Here is a 21,870-nt window from a genome sequence, read left to right as displayed (position 1 = left end):
TGTATCTCACTGGGTCTCTATGTATCTCTGTGGGTCTCTGTGTATATTTGTAGGTCTCTGTGCATCTCACTGGGTCTCTGTGTATCTCACTGGGTCTCTATGTATCTCTGTGGGTCTCTGTGTATCTCTGTGGGTCTCTGTGTATCTATGTGGGTCTCTGTGTATCTCTGTGGGTGTCTGTGTATCTCTGTGGGTCTCTGTGTATCTCTGTGGGTCTCTGTGTATATCTGTAGGTCTCTGTGCATCTCACTGGGTCTCTGTGTATCTCACTGGGTCTCTATGTATGTCTCTGAGTCTCTGTGTATCTCACTGGGTCTCTATGTATCTCTGTGGGTTTACTGTGCGGTCCATGGCTTGGGTTGCAAGCCCACGATTGCACGACTGTGGCTCGTCTTCAATGTATCTCTGTGGGTCTCAATGTATCTCTGTGGGTCTCTATGTATCTCTGTGGGTCTCTGTGTATCTCTGTGGGTCTCTGTGATTCTCTGTGGGTCTCTGTGTATCTATGTGGGTCTCTGTGTATCTCTGTGGGTCTGTATGTGCTTCTATGGATTTACTATGTGTGGTCCATCGTTTGAATTGCAAAACCACAGTGGCACCGCTGTGGCTGTCTTCAATATTCAATTTACGAGATAAGTTCCGCAGCATGCGCCCGGTGGTGATGATGATGATGATGTGCAGATGCAGCTGATGGTGATTCCACCGGAGTCTTCAAGGAGGAATGTCAAACACAGGAGGTGTTGCGATGATCTGTGGGTCTCGAAGGAGGAGGAGTTTACTCTTCTGTGCGTCCGCGTTGTTCCACTCTGTTCACACAGCAGCAGCGTCCCTCCGGGTCTGGGTGAGATTCCAGGATGGGTGACAGCAGCAGCAACGCGATGCCAGAAGCGGTGGGAGGATCACGAGGTGACATTGTCGAGCTCTCGCTTGGTGATCGTGGTGGTGGTTGGCAAGAGCACGGGGTGAGCTCCGTTGCAGTTTGCTGCCCGTGTTTGGTCGCAGAGTTGGCAGTGACTTTGGCGGTGACTGCCGTGGTGCCGCCTCGCGCGGCGTGGGCGTGCGGCCGTTATCGCCGCCACCACCACCACCACCTGGTCGCCAGTGGTGGCACCGCTAAGATAAACGTCCCCCGTGTAGCCTTATCAGACTGTAGGGGCAAGTGCTGTTCGCGGGTAGCGCCTATGAAGGCCCGGAACGGCACACGAGGGAGTGGGTGGCCAACTCCACGCCCGGCCGCCTTTGTCTCCCCAGTGGCGATGTTTACGTACCGCACCAGGTACTCATTTGAGGTTGAGTCGACCTAGGGGAGGCACAGGATCGTTTCCCGTAATCGTCAACTGGCGTTGGCCGTGAGCGGGAATCGAACTCGGGTGTCCGGGCTGCGTGGCGCTCTGACCACAACCTCCTGGCCGCGCTCGCGGCGTTTATCGGAGTCGCGCAGCTCGGCGTGCTAAACCTGCACTCCGCTCCTAGTCACGTGGTCACCGCCAGCAGATCCGGAGCAAAGGCAAAGCTGCAGCCCTGCGATTACCTGCGCACGGGGTGAGCCCAGAGACGGAGCTAAAAGCGTGTTGGCGAGGTGCTAAAATCGCTGCTGCTGCTGCTGCCGCTGCTGCTGTTGTTGTGGCACCGCCAACACACAACTTGAGCCACCAACTTCGTCACTCGCCTGATGTCTTATCGGCGAAGAACGCCGCTCCAAAGCTTTCAGCAAAGCAACCTTTTGGGTTTTTTTTGTACCGGTGGCACTGTTGCGATGGGAAGGGGAGTCGAGTCAAGGATGTTGATGATGCATGGGGAAGAAGAAGCAGAAGCAGAAATAAAGAAACGAGAAAAGAGGGGTCGGTGACATGCGGCTCCGGTGCTGCGTGCGGCGGCTCTTGAAGGACTGCTCGGCCACGATGTTGATGAAGGACCACCTCGCACTCGGCACCACAGCGCATCGCGGCTCTTGAAATGTTGCGGGGGGCGGGGGGGGCTACCGAATTCTAAAACAAACTTCTCTTCCTCTTGTTTTGGTTGCCGATCTCTGGGCGACAACAATTCGGTGACGCGTTCGGGTGGTGCCCCAACGTAGAGGGGTCGGGGGCCCGGGGCGGCTGCCCAGCACCAGCCCCGCCGGGCCCCGCCCGGCCCTTTCTCTGCGACTCTCGATGGCACGGGGGATGAGACGCGGGTTGGGGACGCACACACACACACACGCGCACACTCACTCACACACTCACACACGCACACACAACAACAACCGCCATTCGCCACTAAGTGGCGGTGACGTCACCACGACGCTTGTGCCAGGCCATGTGCACCTTGAGGCCACGTGAAGTGTCGAACGCCCGCTGGCAGTAGGTCACGGGGCAGACCCAGCAGGTGCCACGGGTCGACTGACTGAGATGACCGAGATGACTGGCTGATGCACCACCTGTACCAACTTGCTGTGCTTTAGCCACACGGCGCTCCGCTCGTTGTTGTGAGCGTCGCTCCTCCACCCTCCGTTGTTGTTGGAGGGCGACTGCCAAGACCTCTGCTGCTAAACCGGAGCTGGTCATGAGCACACTGCCCAGGTATGGGAAACTCTCCACTCTCTCCACAACTGCCCTATCACCAATTGGGAGTTGTGGGGGTGGAGTGTCCGATGGTACAAAATACCCAGGCAGGTGCTTAGTTTTGGTGGAGCTGATGGTAAGGCCCCACCTCTTGGTGGCAAGCTCCAGGTTCAGCAGCAGCGCCTCCAACTCGTCCTCTGAGTGTGCAGCAATTACCAAATCATCAACATAGATAACGTGGTTGAGCAATAGGGAGCCATCCCTTAACCGCACCCGGGCATCGATCAGCCTCCCATTATATCTGTACCAAATGGAAATTCCTCCGGTACAGCTATTGAAGGCTCCACGAACTACGTGGTCAAAATAGATGGTAAATAATGTGGGAGCCAGAGGACATCCCTGTCGCACCCCAATTAAACAGAGATGTAGGTCTTGTTGTAATACCCTACACCTCTGCTGTAGCAGACGGATAGAAAATATGGCATCTGTGCAGGACCGCCCTTTCCTGAAACCGTACACACACACGCACACACACGCGCACACACACACGCACACACGCGCACACGCGCACACACGCACGCACACACACACGCACGTACACCAGTAGGAGGCAAACGACGTCAGGCCCCCAGCCAGTCCCCCGAGTCATGGACTCACATCCACAAGTGGCAGACCAATTGTGCAATGTGCGAGTTGCTGTGTATGCGGCAACGGTAGAGGGTGAAGTCGCAGCCTGACGGTGCCGCTGTTGGCGGAACGTCCTCCACTCGGGGCTGGCTCGAGGAGCCGTCGAGAGACCTACTCATGCACGCCGGCCACCCCTACCTTAGACGTCTTGGGTAGGGGTGGGGGTTACCCCCCACACTGTTCCCCACCACACACGCGTCACCTGTCGATCGGCATCACGTGGTGCTGCCACTCACACTGACGGTGGACAGCAGTGTGGGTGGGTGGGTTTTTAAAAGCGAGATTCATCCAATCGGAACGACGACCTCTGGATCGCAAGTCCCACGTGCTTCTATTACTACCCCACTGTAGCGGATAACAATGGAAGGTAATTACATTGTTAAGTGTGATTCCCATAAAAACCGTAGATTCACACAGATAACCATAGACTCACACAGAAACCCACAGACTCACACAGAGAGCCATAGACTCACACAGATAACCATAGACTCACACAGAGACCCACAGACTCACACAGAAACCCACAGACTCACACAGAGAGCCATAGACTCACACAGATAACCGTAGACTCACACAGAGACCCACAGACTCACACAGAGAGCCATAGACTCACACAGATAACCATAGACTCACACAGAGACCCACAGACTCACACAGAGACCCATAGACTCACACATATACCCACAGACTCACACATATACCCAAAGACTCACACAGAGACCCATAAACTCACACAGACACCCATAGACTCACACAGAGACCCATAAACTCACACAGACACCCATAGACTCACACAGAGACCCATAAACTCGCACCCAGTTCAATACGAAGAAGGGGCCATCATCACAGCGATGTACCATCCCGCTGCACAATAAAATGGCCCATGAACACCCTCAATGTAAAACTACAGCCGTTGGAGGTGGTGGTGGTGGAGGTGGTGGTGGAGGTGGTCGTGGTGGGGGTGGTGGTGGTGTTGGAGGTGGTGGAGGTGGTGGTGGTGGAGTTGGTGTTGGAGGTGGTGGAGGTGGTGGTGGTGGTGGTCGAGGTGGTGGTGGAGGCGGTGGTGGTGGTGAAGGTGGTGGTGAAGGTGGTGGTGGTGGTGCAGGTGGTGGTGAAGGTGGTGGTGGAGGTGGTGGTGGTGAAGGTGGTGGTGGTGGAGGTGGTAGTGGAGGTAGTGGTGGTGGTGAAGGTGGTGGAGGAGGCGGTGGTGGTGGAGGTTCATCGCTCGTCTGGGTCAGGGCTCGCCGCCCTGCGGCTCTTTGAGGACTGCTACGTCGTGACGTCACTCACGTGCACGTAAGTGACGTCACTCACGTGTGAGCTCCTGACACACTGCAGGTTGTGGTTGGTTTTGTCTCAATAAATGTCTCTTGCTCGTTGTTTTGGTCGTCAACCCCTGGGCTGGGTGGATGTATTGCGACCTCTAGTGGCTGCAGACGTCACGCCGAGCGCGAGCTGAATAATCGATGAATCAATGAATCTGCCGGCGCGACAGTTGATCGGCACCACCACGAGCGTGGCCTCGACCACAGCCGCTCGGCAGGTCGCGCGTGGCGAGGTGCGGAGTGGCTACTCTCATCGCCTCGCAGGCCGTCTCGTCATCGTGGAAGAGTAGGCCAAAACACCCTCTCGAGGGCCTGCGCCTTTACCAAGAGGCCGTGCGGCCGCTCCCCTGTGACGCGGCATTGTCAGTGGCGAGGGTTGGTGGATCACGCAAAGACCCGCGGGTGCCTTCAGACTCTCAACTCGCTGTGCTGCAATGTGACTACTCGGTGGCAGTACAGCAAGTGGGTTACAGTTTCTCTGAGCGCAGCATGTACAATACGTGTCTCTATCTTTAAATGAATCCCGGGGGGGCTATCTCCTCATCTCGAGACGCCGCTCATCTTGAGCTGAGCCTTCTGCGGGGACTTCCGTCCCGGGCTCCCTTCCCCTGTGCCGCTCAACTCGCTCTGTCCCTCTTCCGTCTGCAGTGGCTATGAGATGTTGACTACCTCGCCTGGTGTGCAGGAGGTCGTGGGTTCGATCCCGACCCTGACGCCTGCGGTGTATTTGGAGTTTGCGTGTCTCTCTCATCATCATCATCATCACGGTGGCTAAGAGATGTTGACTACCTCGCCTGGTCTACTGGAGGTTGTGGGTTCGATCCCGACCCTAACACCTGCGGTGTATTTGGAGTTTGCGTGTCTCTCTCGTCATCATCATCACGGTGGCTAAGAGATGTTGACTACCTCGCCTGGTCTACAGGAGGTCGTGGGTTCGATCCCGACCCTGACGCCTGCTGCTGTATATTTGGAGTTTGCGTGTCTCTCTCATCATCATCACGGTGGCTAGGAGATGTTGACTACCTCGCCTGGTATACAGGAGGTCGTGGGTTCGATCCCGACCCTGACACCTGCGGTGTATTTGGAGTTTGCGTGTCTCTCTCATCATCATCATCATCACGGTGGCTAAGAGATGTTGACTACCTCGCCTGGTCTACAGGAGGTCGTGGGTTCGATCCCGACCCTGACGCCTGCTGTGTATTTGGAGTTTGCGTGTCTTTCTGTCTCTCCGTGGCCACGTGGATTTTTCTCCGGGTCCTCCGATGTCTCCCTCCACAACATCACCACGCGTTCAGAGTATTTTGCTGCTCTACATTTCCACGTGGTAAGCCACTTGGTTGAGCTACCATTCGTGGCCAGGTCACCTCTGAAAAAGAGCTCCGTAGCTCAGTGGGCCTCACCTGGTGACAGTAAAACTAAAGTCGAGTTGAGTTGAGTTTGCTTTCCTTCTGCACAACTTTCCTTCCAGAAACAAAGACGACGACCACCACCCGCACCTCTGCACGGGGTTGGCTATGCACCTCTAACTACCTCTCACGACCACTAAGAATGTACCGTACGCTGAACTTCTTTCGCACCGTACGTAACCAACCGTGCTAATCGGAGATGCGGGCTGAAGGACAACAAACTGAGCACAGGAAGCAGTTCGCTGGCTCTCCCAATCGGAAGACGGCCACCCCTCCCCCAAAAATGAGATTCTACAGAACGGGGAGAGACCCAATGAGGCGCGGCAAATGTCACGAGGCAGTCGCAAGCTGAGCTCGTGCCCTGCTCACGGCAGAGACGATTCACTCCTCTCCCCCTTCAGTTGCCTTCGTGACTTCTTCTTCCCCCCCCTCCACACATGATTACATCCTTGACTCTCCTCACCTTCCCGTCGTTACAGTGCCACGGGTACCCCCCCCCCCACCGTGACCCCCCCCCCCCCACCGTGTCCCCCCCCCCACCGTGTCCCCCCCCCCCCCACCGCCCCCCCCCCCACCGTGTCCCCCCCCCCCCCACCGTGCCCCCCCCCCACCGCCCCCCCCCCCCCACCGTGTCCCCCCCCCCCACCGTGTCCCCCCCCCCACCGTGTCCCCCCCCCCCACCGTGTCCCCCCCCCCACCGTGTCCCCCCGTGCCCCCCTTAGAGGTCGGGCGGTGACGGCGATGGCTGAGTTCACGCCACTGCCGGGGGCAGTCCGGCACTGCAGAGGCAGCAGCAGAAGCGAGTGTTGTGGAACTCCCAGCCCGTGCGGCGTCGATGAGGAGCCGCGCGCTTGGCTCGCCAGGGGAGTGCGGTGCGGCTCAACGTGGACTGCTCCATCTGCATGGGATCGAGTGTTGCTACCTCGCACGCGGGAGGTTTTTTTTTCCCCTCCCCGGGTGCCTCCCACACGTATACACACTCATTGCTTGGCCGATAACACTTTGATATAACGAGGACCGCAGACCTTGGGCAGTTGGTGGTAGTAGCGCCGGATGTTGCTGCTGCTGCTGCCTCCCCGCTCGCCTGTAGACACCCTCCCCCTCTGAGCGAAAGTGAGTGGACACTGCGTGGCAGCGCGCGTACCAGCTGGTCACGTTGAGGTCACGCAGAGGTCGAGTGACCCCTCACTGGAGTTTTCACCCGTCCCGGTGTTTCGCAAGAGCATCTTCTTGTGGCGGTAGCAGCTGTACTGCGAGGCCTGCAGGCCTTCTCCGGGACGTTCAAAGTGTCGAGTTGTAGTCGGTTGTGCAATACTGCGACTAAAATAATGATGATGGTTCAACAAATTATGTGATTCTGCTGCTGCATTAGCAGTGGTGCACAGGCATAGCCAATAACAGATAAACGTCGACAAAATCGTCAATACCAACACTGTGTGAGTAGCCTTCAAAGGGAAACATATAATAGACGACGTTTCGGGCAATGGTCCTTCTTCACAGCACATGAATAAAACCATAATAGTGGTGGCCATAAAACTACTGTATATTTTACAACACACAAATATGTACATTGGATATCGCACACAACGAAGGGTCATTGCTCGAAACGGCGGTCAATTCGATTTTTTTTCTCTCTGCGACCTCGCGTGATGTATCCCGGTTTTTTTTACAGCTCAGAGGTGGCAACACCCCCCCCTTCCCCGCACGCGATGCTGTCCTGAGTGGCGACGCTCCCCACCCACCACGCTCTGCGTCTCAGGCCATTCGATCATCCACCGACCCACCTCACCCACTCACCCCACCCACCCAACCCACCCATCCACCCCACCCCACCTTCCTCCTCCTCCTCCCTGCCCTAATACAGCACACGCAGCGAAATCTTAATAGAGACACGGCCCTGTGTGTCCTTTGAGAATGACGGAGTCTCACCCTTACAGAAGCATAGCTGCTCCATGGCCTTACAACATAATGGCCTGTCGTCCTTACTCATCCACTCGCTCGCCCACTCCCTCTACCACGCACTCACTCACTCACTAACTCACTCATACATTCACCCACTCATCCACTCACTCATGCTTACAGAATCTGGCCTCGCATCCCAAGCCTCACTCACTCACTCATCCACTCACTCACTCATCCACTCACTCACTCATCCACTCACACTCATCCACTCACACTCATTCACTCACACTCATTCACTCACACTCATTCACTCACACTCATTCACTCAAGCTTAGAGAACCATAGACGTGTATCCTTAGCCTCACTCACTCGCCCACTCACTTATCTTTTCACTCGCTCACTCGTGCTTATAGACTCGTATAGCTTCACATCCTTACAGAATCATAGTCGGAGAGAATCATCAGCTCTCATCCATTGCCCCGTTCACTCGCTCACTAAAATACTCACCGTGTTTCAGATCACTCAATCATTCACAAACCCACCCCTCTTCCCGGCCCCTAATTTAGCAGACGCGGCGACATTTTAATAGCGACACAGCCGTGTCCCGAGCATCACTCACCTATTAGTCACCCACTCAATCATTCTTACACAATCATAGCCTCACATTCATACACAATCACAGATTCTCGTTATTAGCATCACTCACCCACTCACTCACCCACTCACTCACCCACTCACCCATCAACTCACTCACCCACTTACCCATTAACTCACTCATCCACTCACTCATTCTTACACAATCATAGCCTCACATTCATACACAATCATAGATTCTCATTCTTAGTATCACTCACCCATCCACTCACTCATCCGCTCACCCATCAACTCACTCACCCACTTACACATTAACTCACTCATCCACTCACTGATTCTTATAGAATCATAGCCTTACATTCTTACAGAATCACAGATTCTAATTCTTAGCATCACTTACTCACCCACCCACTCACTCACCCACTCACTCACTTATCCACTTATTCATCCAATCACTCATTCGCTCACTCACCCAATCACTCACTGATCCTATCACTCATCCACTAATCCTTACAGAATCATAGCTTCATTGCCTTACAGAATCAAAAACCCATTGCCTCACAGAATGACAACATTAAACATTGTTGATGATTAATACTGGTCTCGAACTGCCTAAGAGATTGTAAAAAAATGTGTTTTAGATTTTGTGTATTCCTTTAATATACACGTCTTTATCTCAATAATTACCATAAATAAAATATGAACAATGAACGGCCCCTTTGTCAATCCACTGCCAGATGAAGGCCTCTGCATCTCGTGTCGGCTAATGGGGATAGTTTGACCATACTTCACCACGCTGGTCAGTGCGGGTTAGTGAAGGCTGGGGGGAGGTCACACGATCCGGTTCAGACATCACTCACTTTTCATGTTAGCCGTGACCAGGAGTCAAACTTAGCTCACCAGGTTCCAAGCATCGTGCGCCAACCACTGCACCACCGCTCCCCAGAATCTTGTAATCGTTATTGCAAGGAACTATTAAGAACTAATAAAAAAAATCGAAAAAGGTCTTCCAGTTGTCAGAAGATGAGTTAAAATCCTTACTAAGGCCACCTCTGCAGCAACATCGTCATCAGCTGCTGCGCAAGCTAATCAACACAGAAGTTAAAAATAAATAAATAATCTCCAATTCACATCCCCGTTCCCATTCCGACACGAGGAAGCCACTGGAGATATGCACTTTCACATCAGCATCATCTCGATTTAAAGCGTTTTTCTTTAGAATTTTGTGTTCAGGTTGTTGTTGCCCTTCTCCCAGACCTCCGGTTGGCTGCGTACGGTACGAACGAATTTCAACAAACACACATTCATCCCAGCCTGTCCATTTGACAGCCGCTGCTGACTTCATTGGCCCCGGTGGGAGGGGATGATGGGCCGAGTGAACCCCCCCCCCCCGCCAGGCTTTGAACTCTTGACCTTTCGATTGGGACCCGCCCGCTCTACCGCTGAGCCACGCGGCAGGTAATCATGCGCGTGATAATCAATTATTTACGATTTTATGCAAACGATATGCTAATTATACACGAATACTAGGCCCGCGGTGGAAACGAAGCTGCAGTAATGGGAAATGGCAAACAAGCAAAACGATACAAAGGAGATGGTGAAGACGAGACTACCGAGATGATGGCGATGACACCACGAGCGAGATGAGGGTTAAAACCAATCGCGACCCCCGCAATATTCATTCAATTCTGCGGACCCGTTATAAAACACGACGTATTATTGTTGTATTTTATTAATTAAATTACAAGTAACATTATGAAACGATATTTTAATTGAAATATAACACTGAGAGAAGATCAACTCTAACGAGGCATGTCGATTGAAAAGTTTACAAAATGGAATTCGATTCAGTGTAAAAAAAAACAACCTGTAGTCCAGAACGCTCTGACGTCAGAGTACAAAGGTGGGAATTCTCGTATCGCTTCCAGCCTCCCTCAGGGGTGAGACCGCGAGACGGACTCCACAGGACCCAGCCTCCAGTGGGTCCTGCCAGGGCTTTGTCTCATGCTGGTGCCACGTCCAAGGAACAGCAGCAGCGGCAGTATCAGCACCCACTCCCAGTGCCGGATGAAGCTGGTGTGGGACCTGAAGCACGTGATGTTATAAAGGGGCCCTAAATAAAAAAAAGTAAATATTAAAACACGACTTTTTTTACTTGCATAGTAAAATAATTGTATTTTTTCATTTGCTATACAGCCAGATAATAGGACAAATCGCTAACCTTAAACACCCGGTCGTTCATGAAAGTCGAAGGCGGTATAGTACTATAGTAATAGAGCAAGTGCAGAATCACGGAACCGGAATTGATAGCCTGAAAGTATTTAGCGCGGGGCCCTTGAAAGTGCGGCGCCCGTAGCTACATAAGTAGCTACTTATGTAACTACTTTTGCGACTCGGATAATCCGGCACTGCCCACTCTGCACCTCCGATTAGCGTACGGTGCGAAAGAAGTTCAACGTTCTACGTACAGCACAAGATCGCCTGGGTCGGCCCCCGCCCTCCACTATCCTGGGACCGTCCCTCGAGTCACAACCTTCCGTCGCGGTTCGCCGGTGTTTCTCAAAGTCGTGGTCCCTGCAGGGATCATCATCATCTCTCTCTCTGGTTTTGTCTTCTTGATCCACTCAAGGATTGAAAACTCATTTCTTTAGAAATACATTTTTGTGTTTAGTTTGTTGTCCTTCCCCCGCACCTCCGATAAGCACGGTTGGCTACGTACGGTGCGAACGAAGTTTAACATACAAGACATTTAGGGGATCATCCCACCTCTTGTTCGCTCGTTGAATCGAGTGTCGGTGTGGGGCTGTCCCGAGGATTCTCAGTATTAGTCCGTGAGCGCCGACCAGATGCTCCCTTCGAAGGTTCAGCAACACCCCGAGTTGTACAGATACAGGCATAGACAGTCAGACCCTGATCTACGGCTCCACATTTCACGTCGCTTCACAAATACGTCGTCACGGTATCAACACCGCGACCTGATTAACGTCGCCTCAACCCACACTTACGTCGCTGACAGCATCGTCCGTTCTTTCTCGTTATCGTCACCTCTCAGCCTTCGCCTCCACCCACCCACGACGACCATGCACGTCGCTTTCAGTTGCGTCGTTTACATCTTCGTTGTCGCGCCTTTCAGGAACGTCTCCACGACGTAAACCGGGGTATTGCTGTAACCACCCCGCGGTGGAACAGCTTGAACCGCCCACTTCTCTACGTGGCAAATAACAGTGGATGATGTTGCTAAGCATTTGAAATGAGTGGGGTTATCGAGAAATTCACTCGTATGAGCCGTGTGAACTGATGGGTCCTGATATCGAGTTGGGTGGTACTGATTGCTGTGCCACCTTAGGGTGTAGTGATTCATGTGCGACCTGAGACACTACCGAAACACACCCCTCCACCTCCACCAGACACCACCCAACACACAAACACACAAACAACACACAAACACACCCCTTCCCTTCCACCAGACACCACCTAACACACACACACAAACAACACACACACACACAAACAACACACACACACACACCCCTCCTCCTCTACCAGACACCACCCAACACACAAACACACAAACAACACACACACCTCCTCCACCAGCCACCACACACACACCCCTCCACCTCCACCACACGCTACTCAACACACACACACCTCCTCCACCAGACTCTACCCAACACACAAACATACACACCTCCTCCTCCACCAGACACTAGGCAACACACACACACACCTCCTCCTCCTCCTCCACCAGACACTAGGCAACACACACACACCTCCACCTCCTCCACCAGACACTAGGCAACAGACACACACCTCCTCCTCCACCAGACACTAGGCAACACACACACACCTCCTCCTCCACAAGACACTACCCAACACACACACCCCTCCTCCACAAGACACTACCCAACACACACACCCCTCCTCCTCCACCTCCACCAGACACTAGGCAACACACACACACCTCCTCCTCCTCCACCAGACACTAGGCAACACACACACACCTCCTCCTCCACCAGACACTAGGCAACACACACACACACCTCCTCCTCCTCCACCAGACACTAGGCAACACACACACACCTCCTCCTCCTCCACCAGACACTAGGCAACACACACACACCTCCTCCTCCTCCACCAGACACTAGGCAACACACACCTCCTCCTCCTCCACCAGACTCTAGGCAACACACACACACCTCCTCCTCCTCCACCAGACACTAGGCAACACACACACACCTCCTCCTCCACAAGACACTACCCAACACACACACCCCTCCTCCACAAGACACTACCCAACACACACACCCCTCCTCCTCCACCTCCACCAGACACTAGGCAACACACACACACCTCCTCCTCCTCCACCAGACACTAGGCAACACACACACACCTCCTCCTCCACCAGACACTAGGCAACACACACACACCTCCTCCTCCTCCACCAGACACTAGGCAACACACACACACCTCCTCCTCCTCCACCAGACACTAGGCAACACACACACACCTCCTCCTCCTCCACCAGACACTAGGCAACACACACCTCCTCCTCCTCCACCAGACTCTAGGCAACACACACACACCTCCTCCTCCTCCACCAGACACTAGGCAACACACACACACCTCCTCCTCCTCCACCAGACACTAGGCAACACACACACACCTCCTCCTCCACCAGACACTAGGCAACACACACACACCTCCTCCTCCACAAGACACTACCCAACACACACACCCCTCCTCCACAAGACACTACCCAACACACACACCCCTCCTCCTCCACCTCCACCAGACACTAGGCAACACACACACACCTCCTCCTCCTCCACCAGACACTAGGCAACACACACACACCTCCTCCTCCACCAGACACTAGGCAACACACACACACCTCCTCCTCCTCCACCAGACACTAGGCAACACACACACACCTCCTCCTCCTCCACCAGACACTAGGCAACACACACACACCTCCTCCTCCTCCACCAGACACTAGGCAACACACACACACCTCCTCCTCCTCCACCAGACTCTAGGCAACACACACACACCTCCTCCTCCTCCACCAGACACTAGGCAACACACACACACCTCCTCCTCCTCCACCAGACACTAGGCAACACACACACACCTCCTCCTCCTCCACCAGACTCTAGGCAACACACACCCCTCCTCCTCCTCCACCAGACACTAGGCAACACACACACACCTCCTCCTCCTCCACCAGACTCTAGGCAACACACACACACCTCCTCCTCCTCCACCAGACTCTAGGCAACACACACACCCCTCCTCCTCCTCCACCAGACACTAGGCAACACACACACACCTCCTCCTCCACCAGACACTAGGCAACACACACACACCTCCTCCGCCGACATCAGCGGCTCGCCCCCCCCCAACCCCAGTCCGCACCGCCTGCCGCATTCTAAGCCAATGGAGCGGCTCTATTGGTTTGGAGCGAACACCAACGGAGAGACGTGCGGAGAAGGCGCTGCCGCCTCCCTGCAAATGAGCATCCAGCCACTACCCTGCACCACCACCCACCACCACCCACCCACCACCAGCCACCCACCACCAGCAGCAGCAAGCAGATCAACCCAAGAAGCACCTCCAAGCTTGGCTGGCTGGAGCGGGCGGGCGGGGTGCTCCGTTTGCATTCACAGCAAAGCCGGGGGGGTTGGCTGCTGTGAGCGGCAGTCCACGAGCAATCACGCAGTGAGTGAGGTTTCCATAACCCACCCACCCCCTTCTACATAGGGTTACAATATATGGGATAGCAGCAGTCGTAGTGGTATTGGTGCGAGTAGTATCCGGGCTGTATTGTAACGCTGCACTATACCGGCATATAAGAGCGGGTTGTTTTTGCACAGGAGCAGCATTCTTAGGAAGGTTTTTTGTAAGGGTGTGGTTTTTTTTTACGCTAAAGCCATCATCATCATCAGCACTGCTGCCTTCGCGCTCTCACGCAAATACCGGTAAGCGTTTACGGTCCGTGCGCACGTGTGTGTAGGTGTGTGTCTGTACACGTGTGTGTATGTACGTGTGTGTATGTACGTGTGTATATGTACGTGTGTGTACATGTAGGTGTGTGTCTGTACACGTGTGTGTGTGTACGTGTGTATATGCATACGTTCTGTTAGCGAGTACCTATCAAGGCCAGTACGGCGCACGTGTGTGCACATCTGTGTACATGTGTGCGTACACGTGTGTGTGGGTAAGGGAGGAATCTTGTATTAGTACGTGTGTGTACACACATGTGCAGACATGTACACTCATGTTCTGTACACACGTACATGTACGTGTGTACAGAACAGTACATGTACGTGTGTGTACGTGTCTGTACACACACACACACACGTGTGTACGTGATGCTCAATCCACGAATGATGCAATGCATTCTATTCTCATTCGTATCCCGCACCGGTTTCGTCCGACCGGACTGGCCTGCTCCAGGATGTTTCCATCGCGTGCTGCTTGATGATGAATACTCCTGCTGCTGATTACAATCCTGCTGCTGATGATGCCGCTGATGACACTGCTGCTGATGCCGCTGCTGATGATAATATAGCTGATGTAATTATTCCTTGGGAAATGCAATTATGAATCTGAGAAAAGGGATACTCCTGATGATGATGCTCCTGCATACGATGAAGCTGACGATGATCATCATGCTGCTGATGATGGAAAGATTAAAATAATTTTCTGCTGGGGGTGGGGCACAGAAAAATTCGAACCGGAGAATGCGATAGCTAATCCCGCTCCCACCGCTTCTCGTCATCACGATTTTTATTCTGCTGCTGATGACAATGCAGTTTTTTTGATTATCCATCGACGTAATGGTTGCTTGCTCACGACGAATGCTGCTGGCAGGGCAAAGGCAAGATGATGAGTCCGTGGCGAGGGAGATCTGTGTGTGTGTGAACTCGCAATGCAGTAGCGGCGGCCCGCTTACAACTGATTCTCTGTCCATGCGTCTTTTTACGCCAATACTGTGTCGGGTCGTGGCGAGCGCGGACTGTGATCTATTATTCATCTCGCTTCGGGAGGCTCCATTGGTTGCCGCAGCTCCACCACCTTCTCCCACACTCCGCCTTCTTTTGGAGGGTAGAGCGGAGGGTTTTTTTTCTCTCCCTTCCTATTAAAGGGGGAGGAAGTGGAGAGGGAGCGAGGGGATATGCGGATGGGAGTTGATGGCAGCGCTTCGTATCACGCGTTTCTTGTCGAGTCAGCAAACGGGGCTCTACGCCATCATCTCCCGTCGCTCTCGTTGCTGCTGTTTAAGGCCGAGGAGCCGAGTGGTGGCGTGAGGCGGGCGTGGTGGTGATGGTTGTGATGGTGAAGGTTGTGATGGTAAAGGTTGTGATGGTGAAGGGGGGGGGAGCGGTGGCGCAGCGGTTAGCGCTACGCTGCGCTACGAACCCGGCAACCCGCATTCGATTCCCGCTTACGGACAACATCGGTGACGATTATCTCAACCGGTCCTGGGCCACCCCTAAGTCGACTCAGTCTTAAATGAGTGCCTGGTGCAATGTGTAAGCATCGCCACATGGGGAGACAAAGGCGGCCGCGCGTGGGTGCTGGCCACCCACCCCCGCGTGTGCCCTGACGGCCCTCATAGCTGCTACTCGCTCACAGCGCTTGCCCCTACAGTCCGTTAAGGCTACACGGGGGATATTTGACGGTGAAGGTGGTAGTAGGACTGATGTCCATAGTGATAGGGAATGCTGGTGGTGATTTTGGTGTTGGTCGCAATAGCGGCGGTAGTCGTGGGGGGATGGTGGTATCGGTGATGGTATCGGTGATGGTATTGATGGCGGGGATGGGAGTGGATGGTGGTAGTGGTAGGGATGAATAAGGTGGTGACGAGTATGAAGTGGTGGTGATGAAGGTGGTGGTGGTGGTTCTGGTGGTTGTTTTGATTACGGTGGTGAAAATGGTGATACGGATTTTGGCGATGAAGGTCGTCGTGGTGGTGATGATTGGGGTGGTAGCAATTAAGGTGGTGGTGGTAATAAGGGTGATTAAGGTGGTGGTGGTTCTGATGGTGGCGGTGATGATGTTGGAGCAAGTGGTTTTGGTAGTTGTGATGAAGGTTGTGGTGGTGGTGGTAGAATGATGATGGTAGTTGTGATGCTGGTGGTGATCACGGTTGTGAGGAATGTGGTGGTAGATATGATGGTGGTGCTTGCGATGATGATTATCACTACCTTCCTCATCATCATCGTGAAGAAGGTGATTGACCATGAATGGCGATTGAAGGTAGCGGTGTTGATGAAAAAGCTAACGATGAAGGCGTTGGTGGTGGTAATGGCGCTTTAGTGATGGTAAATATAATATTCACCGAGGTGAAAGTGATGGTGATGATGAAGATCATGGTGGTGAAGGTAGTGATGGTGATCATTCTCATTTATGGCCATGAACATTGGGGCTGATGTTGAAGTTGATGACGACTCTGATGATGAGGGCGGAAATGTTCGTGGTGATCATCATCATTATCATAGTAAGGAAGCTGATAAGTCATGGTGACAAAGTCACGAGCATCATCACCGTCATCATGATGAGTGATGGTTATAGAGTGGTGCTGACCAGGGTCATCGTGTATAGGATAGTGCTGGCGGTGAAGATACTGATGAAGGCGATATTCATCACGACGATGATGATGTATGGACGGCTGTGCTTTACCCAACGATGAATTACCTCATACATTAATAAATTACAAAGTCGGTTTGCTTCAATCACAGGCAAAACCGCAGACTCTCTCCGCTGCGAAAATCAATACCGGATTACAAAGCGTCGCGCAGAGATGGCGAATGTTGCCACATCGCCCCCTCCGTCTTTGTCTCTCTGCCTCGAAGTCTCCCAGAAACAGCTCTAATGGAGTAACGCGTTACTCATGCTGCTGCTGCTACTATCGGATTACCACAGCCTTACCATTGAACGATAGCCGCAAGCAGCCGAAGTAATTTTTACCTCCAGTTTTTTTTCGACACCATCAGCTAATTAGTTAGCACACTTACCGCGTGATTACCTTCATGATTACAGTACCGGAGTTTAATTTACATATATATTTGAATTTATTCTTGAGGGAATACAGCCCCCACACCGACTACCTTCAGTCAGCAGCAGCAGTTTCAGTTATAAGGCAAAGACAACAGCAGGCACCACGGTGGACGAGAAATCCCTGTACCCCTTGTCTTCACGGCTGCAATCGACTCGCAGAAGAAAAGGGGTATATAGACTTCTCGCCCACTATACACACGCTACTTTGACAAAAATAAATCGGTAATGAAAGTAATCCAGCCTGAAATCAGATTAAGTACAACGTACTTTTAAAACTAAACACACTCTGAGGATTACTTAACCTTCTTGTGCTGCTGTACGCGAGAACATTAACCAAGGTGCCTCGTCATGGGCTGTGCTACTGCTGGGTGAACGCCTCTCCTCCCTTCAAGACCACGACCGTCTGTCCCCACAGGAGCTAATTCCATCGCTCCATCTCCTCCGTGGATGTCCTCTCGGAGGTGTTGCATCGTGGGGCTGACTCATTCACGATATCACAATCTGCGTTGTAATATTGGCGATTAGCGAGTGATCGGTGTTGCAACTCGCACACGATTACATTGAACTTGTGATTCGAGGGCGGCTATATATGTGGAGGGGAGGGGTGTGAAATCCACAGCGTCAGTATATTTTATTGTCTGTGCTCAAGCCTCTAAGTCGCCAGCTTGTCACTCCCGTATCGCTGCTACGACCGCTACGAGCATGGCGATCGCCGTTCCCGTGAACTTCACTCACCGCTTCCTGTACCCCTGCCGAGGGAACTGGGCCACCACCACTACCACCACCACCACTACCACCACCACCACTACCACCACCACCACCACCACGACCACCACCACTACTACCACCACCACACTGCGGTCAACCACAACCACCACCACCACTACCACCATATTGCGGTCAACCACTACCTCCACATTGCGTTCAACCACCACCACTACCACCACCACTACCACCACTACCACAACCACCACCACTACCACCACCACACTGCGTTCAACCACCACCACTACCACCACATTGCGTTCAATCACAACCACCACCACCACAACCACCACCACCACACTGCGGTCAACTACCACCACCACTACCACCACCACACTGCGTTCAACCACAACCATCACCCTGAGTTCGAACCACCACACACCTCCACAGCCTGAGTTCAACCACCACACACCTCCACAGCCTGAGTTCAACCACCACACACCTCCACAGCCTGAGTTCAACCACCACACACCTCCACAGCCTGAGTTCAACCACCACACACCTCCACAGCCTGAGTTCAACCACCACACACCTCCACAGCCTGAGTTCAACCACCACACACCTCCACAGCCTGAGTTCAACCACCACACACCTCCACAGCCTGAGTTCAACCACCACACACCACGTTCCCTGCTGCTGCTTCTGTCTCCCTTCTCCCTCCACCATCGTCTTTCATACAACGTTCATATTCATCTCTATACATATATATAAAACAACTGTCATCTATTACGATTGTGATAGTGCTCCTTGTTGCTGGCCGCTGAACGTTTCAGGCCTTTGGTGGTGGGAGGAGGGGGGGGCCTAAACTAAAGTTCAGACCTCAGAGGTCACGTGTCAGCCGCGTTGTTAGCTCATTGGGGGCCCAATATCTATGGTTATGAAAGCTTTGAAGAGGAAGATGGTGCATACACCGTCCTAATGAGTGTGATCATCATCGCCTGACAATTATTATACATTATTCTTGACCCTCGGTCATAGTTGTTACTAAAGCCAATCTTAATCAAACTCAATACATTCGGTCAGGTTCTGAGTTTTTGTTGTTTGTGCATCTCTGCCATCGCAGCAGCAACAGACAATGTCGTATTTTCTCTTTAACACTTTATATGTTTTGGTACCTAGGCATACATGACCAATATTGTTTGTATGTTTCAGAATTAAATGTCGGATCCTCGTGTAGTGTATGATGTAACGCATTTTATTTTTAATTATATCCCTCCACCACCCAACGAGTGAGCCAATCAAATCAAGTTGTCACGTCACGTGGGCAAACGTGCCGATTGATTGGGATACCGTCAACCCCTAATCAGTGCCCTACCTTATTACAGACCAATTAAAACCTTATTGGTCACCCCGTGCCCTTATAAATCCCAACGTACATCCTACAAAGTCCCATCACAAGAGAGAAACACAAACAAATAGACAAACATATGATTTTTTCAATTTCCCTGTACAAGAATACGGGTAAACTGTATGGGTTGACGGGGATGGATTTGGTTTCTCAGCCAATCAAATGAGGGCTGTTGTAAACGAAGCAGCATTTTGACAATGCTATACTTTGGCTTTTTATACTGCATTGTGTTCCCTCATCAATATTTGTTTGTTTTCTTATTATTAATGCCAAAAATATATTTACATGGGGCGGAAGCCTCGCTGAATCTCGGCACACGTGTTTTCTTGCCACCAGAGGCCCGTTACATTGAGCATGTTTGGTCACTGATGGTGGTTAGGAGATGTTAACCACCTCGCCTGGTATGCAGGAGGTCGTGGGTTCAATCCCTATCCTGATGCCTACTGTATTTTTGGAGTTTGCGTGTCTCTCTCCCCGTGGTGGCGTGCATTTTTCTCCGGGTCCTCCGGATTTTCCCTCCACATTTAGAATCAACATCACGAGTTTAGAGTATTGTCTGCTATCAATTTCCACATGATGAGCGACTTCGTTGATCTACCATTCATGGGCAGGTCGCTCCTGAAAAAGAGCCATATAGCTCAGTGGGCCTTAACTGGTAAAATAAAAATACGGTAGTTTATAGTTTATTTTATAATTCCATGAATGCGAGTTTGGCTTCGTGTGGGGATTGGACACCAAAAATCCTGGAGAAAAACCCAGCAGGCACATACACGCGTCCCACGCCCTATTCGCTTGTGGTGATGTTAGGCAGGGCCTGTGAAGATGATGATGATGATGCTGCATTATTCTGGCCATAGAGTAAGAGCTTCGTTGTGTGCCAGCCTGAATCAGTGCTCGCCAACAGCACTTGCCCCAGCAGCACTTGCGCCAACAGCACTTGCCCCAGCAGCACTTGCGCCAACAGAGTGTACAGCTTTGGGTTTTGATATGGGTTCTCTATGCGTGTGCACCCCCGTGGGATTTGCAGGCCTTAATAGGTGCTTGCTAACAGCACTTACCCCAAAAGCCTGTGGAGGCTATTACGGGGTGTTTTTTGTGGCATGTGTGTGAGAGGAGCGGTGGCACTGTAGTTAGCGCACTGCCCGAAAGAACCTGGCAACCTGAATTTGATTCCCAGCCTCTGCAATGTTCGTGTCAAATAGTTACAGAACCGGTCTTGCATCTCCTCGAGGTCGACTCAGCCTTCAATAAAAACCTGATGTGGCATGTGAAATATCAGCCCTGGGAAGACAAAGGCGGGCGGGCGGGCTTGGTTCTGGGCACACCACACCCCGTCCTGCGCCATTGCTGCCTAGATAGATTTTTGCTGACCCAGCAGTCTATGCAGGCTACACGGGGATCTTTGTCCTACATGTGCGTTTGTGTGTGGGATTGTCATGCAGAGAGGTGGTGCGGTGGTCAGCGCTACGCTGCGCTACTAACCCGGCGACCCAAGTTCGATTCCCGCTCATGGCCACCGATACCAGTTACGATTTTCTGAACCGATCCTGAGGCTCCCCTAGGTCGACTCGGCCTCAAATGAGTACCTGGTGCGATGTGTAGTAAAGTAAACATCACCACTCGGGAGACACAGTCGGATGTACTTGGTGCTGGCTACCCACCCCCTTCGTGTGCTGTGACGGCCTTCATAGGTGCTGCTCGCTAACATCACTTGCCCCAACAGCCTGGTAAAGTCTACCCTGTGTGGTGAGCGGTGGTGCAGTGGTGAGCAGTTATGAGAGGAGGTTCTTTAACCATACTTCACCACGCCGGTCCATCATGCTCGCGGGGACACGAGTCACATGTGAAGGTGGTCGAGGTGGTGGGGACTCGTCTGGAATTCAGAGTGAGCGTCTGGCTGATACAACGTTGTGGAGATCCTTGCCCAAAAATCCGGCTCAAGTTGTCCCAAGCTTCCGCTTCTACTCACTCAACGCTTCCCAGCGATCTGGATCAGATGGCCGAGCGTGTAATGTTATCTGAGCGACTCGGTCATTTGCCTGATGCTAGCGGTTTTAGCATCGTCATCCGCTGTGATCCAAGTCGTACACGTACATGTGGCCTTACACTCAAAATAGACTTGCCATAGACTTACGTAGAGACCCATAGGTTTGCATACGCTTACATAGAGACCCAGATTTGCATACGGACCCATAGACTCGCATCGTTAAACTAATTATTTGGTGAAACTGCGT

General features: G+C 52.5%; 1 protein-coding gene across 7 annotated transcripts in view; it reads left to right on the top strand.

Moving 5' to 3' along the window:
- The first annotated feature begins 13,955 nt into the window (after positions 1 to 13,955).
- The window catches only part of LOC144951454 (sodium channel protein type 2 subunit alpha-like), a 90,318-nt gene continuing 82,403 nt past the window's right edge, over positions 13,956 to 21,870 (top strand). For 5 of the 7 annotated variants that reach the window (XM_078881727.1, XM_078881732.1, XM_078881733.1 and 2 more), the window contains exon 1: positions 13,956 to 14,438. The gene's annotated coding sequence lies outside the window, so the exon portion shown is untranslated. The remainder of the gene's footprint in view (positions 14,439 to 21,870) is intronic. The other 2 variants (XM_078881730.1, XM_078881729.1) reach the window with 1 other exon arrangement.

Source organism: Lampetra fluviatilis, chromosome 62 (assembly GCF_964198595.1).
Source record: "Lampetra fluviatilis chromosome 62, kcLamFluv1.1, whole genome shotgun sequence".
NCBI lineage: Eukaryota > Metazoa > Chordata > Hyperoartia > Petromyzontiformes > Petromyzontidae > Lampetra > Lampetra fluviatilis.
Note: the sequence above shows the minus strand (reverse complement) of the source record. Positions and strands in the feature narration are given on the sequence as shown.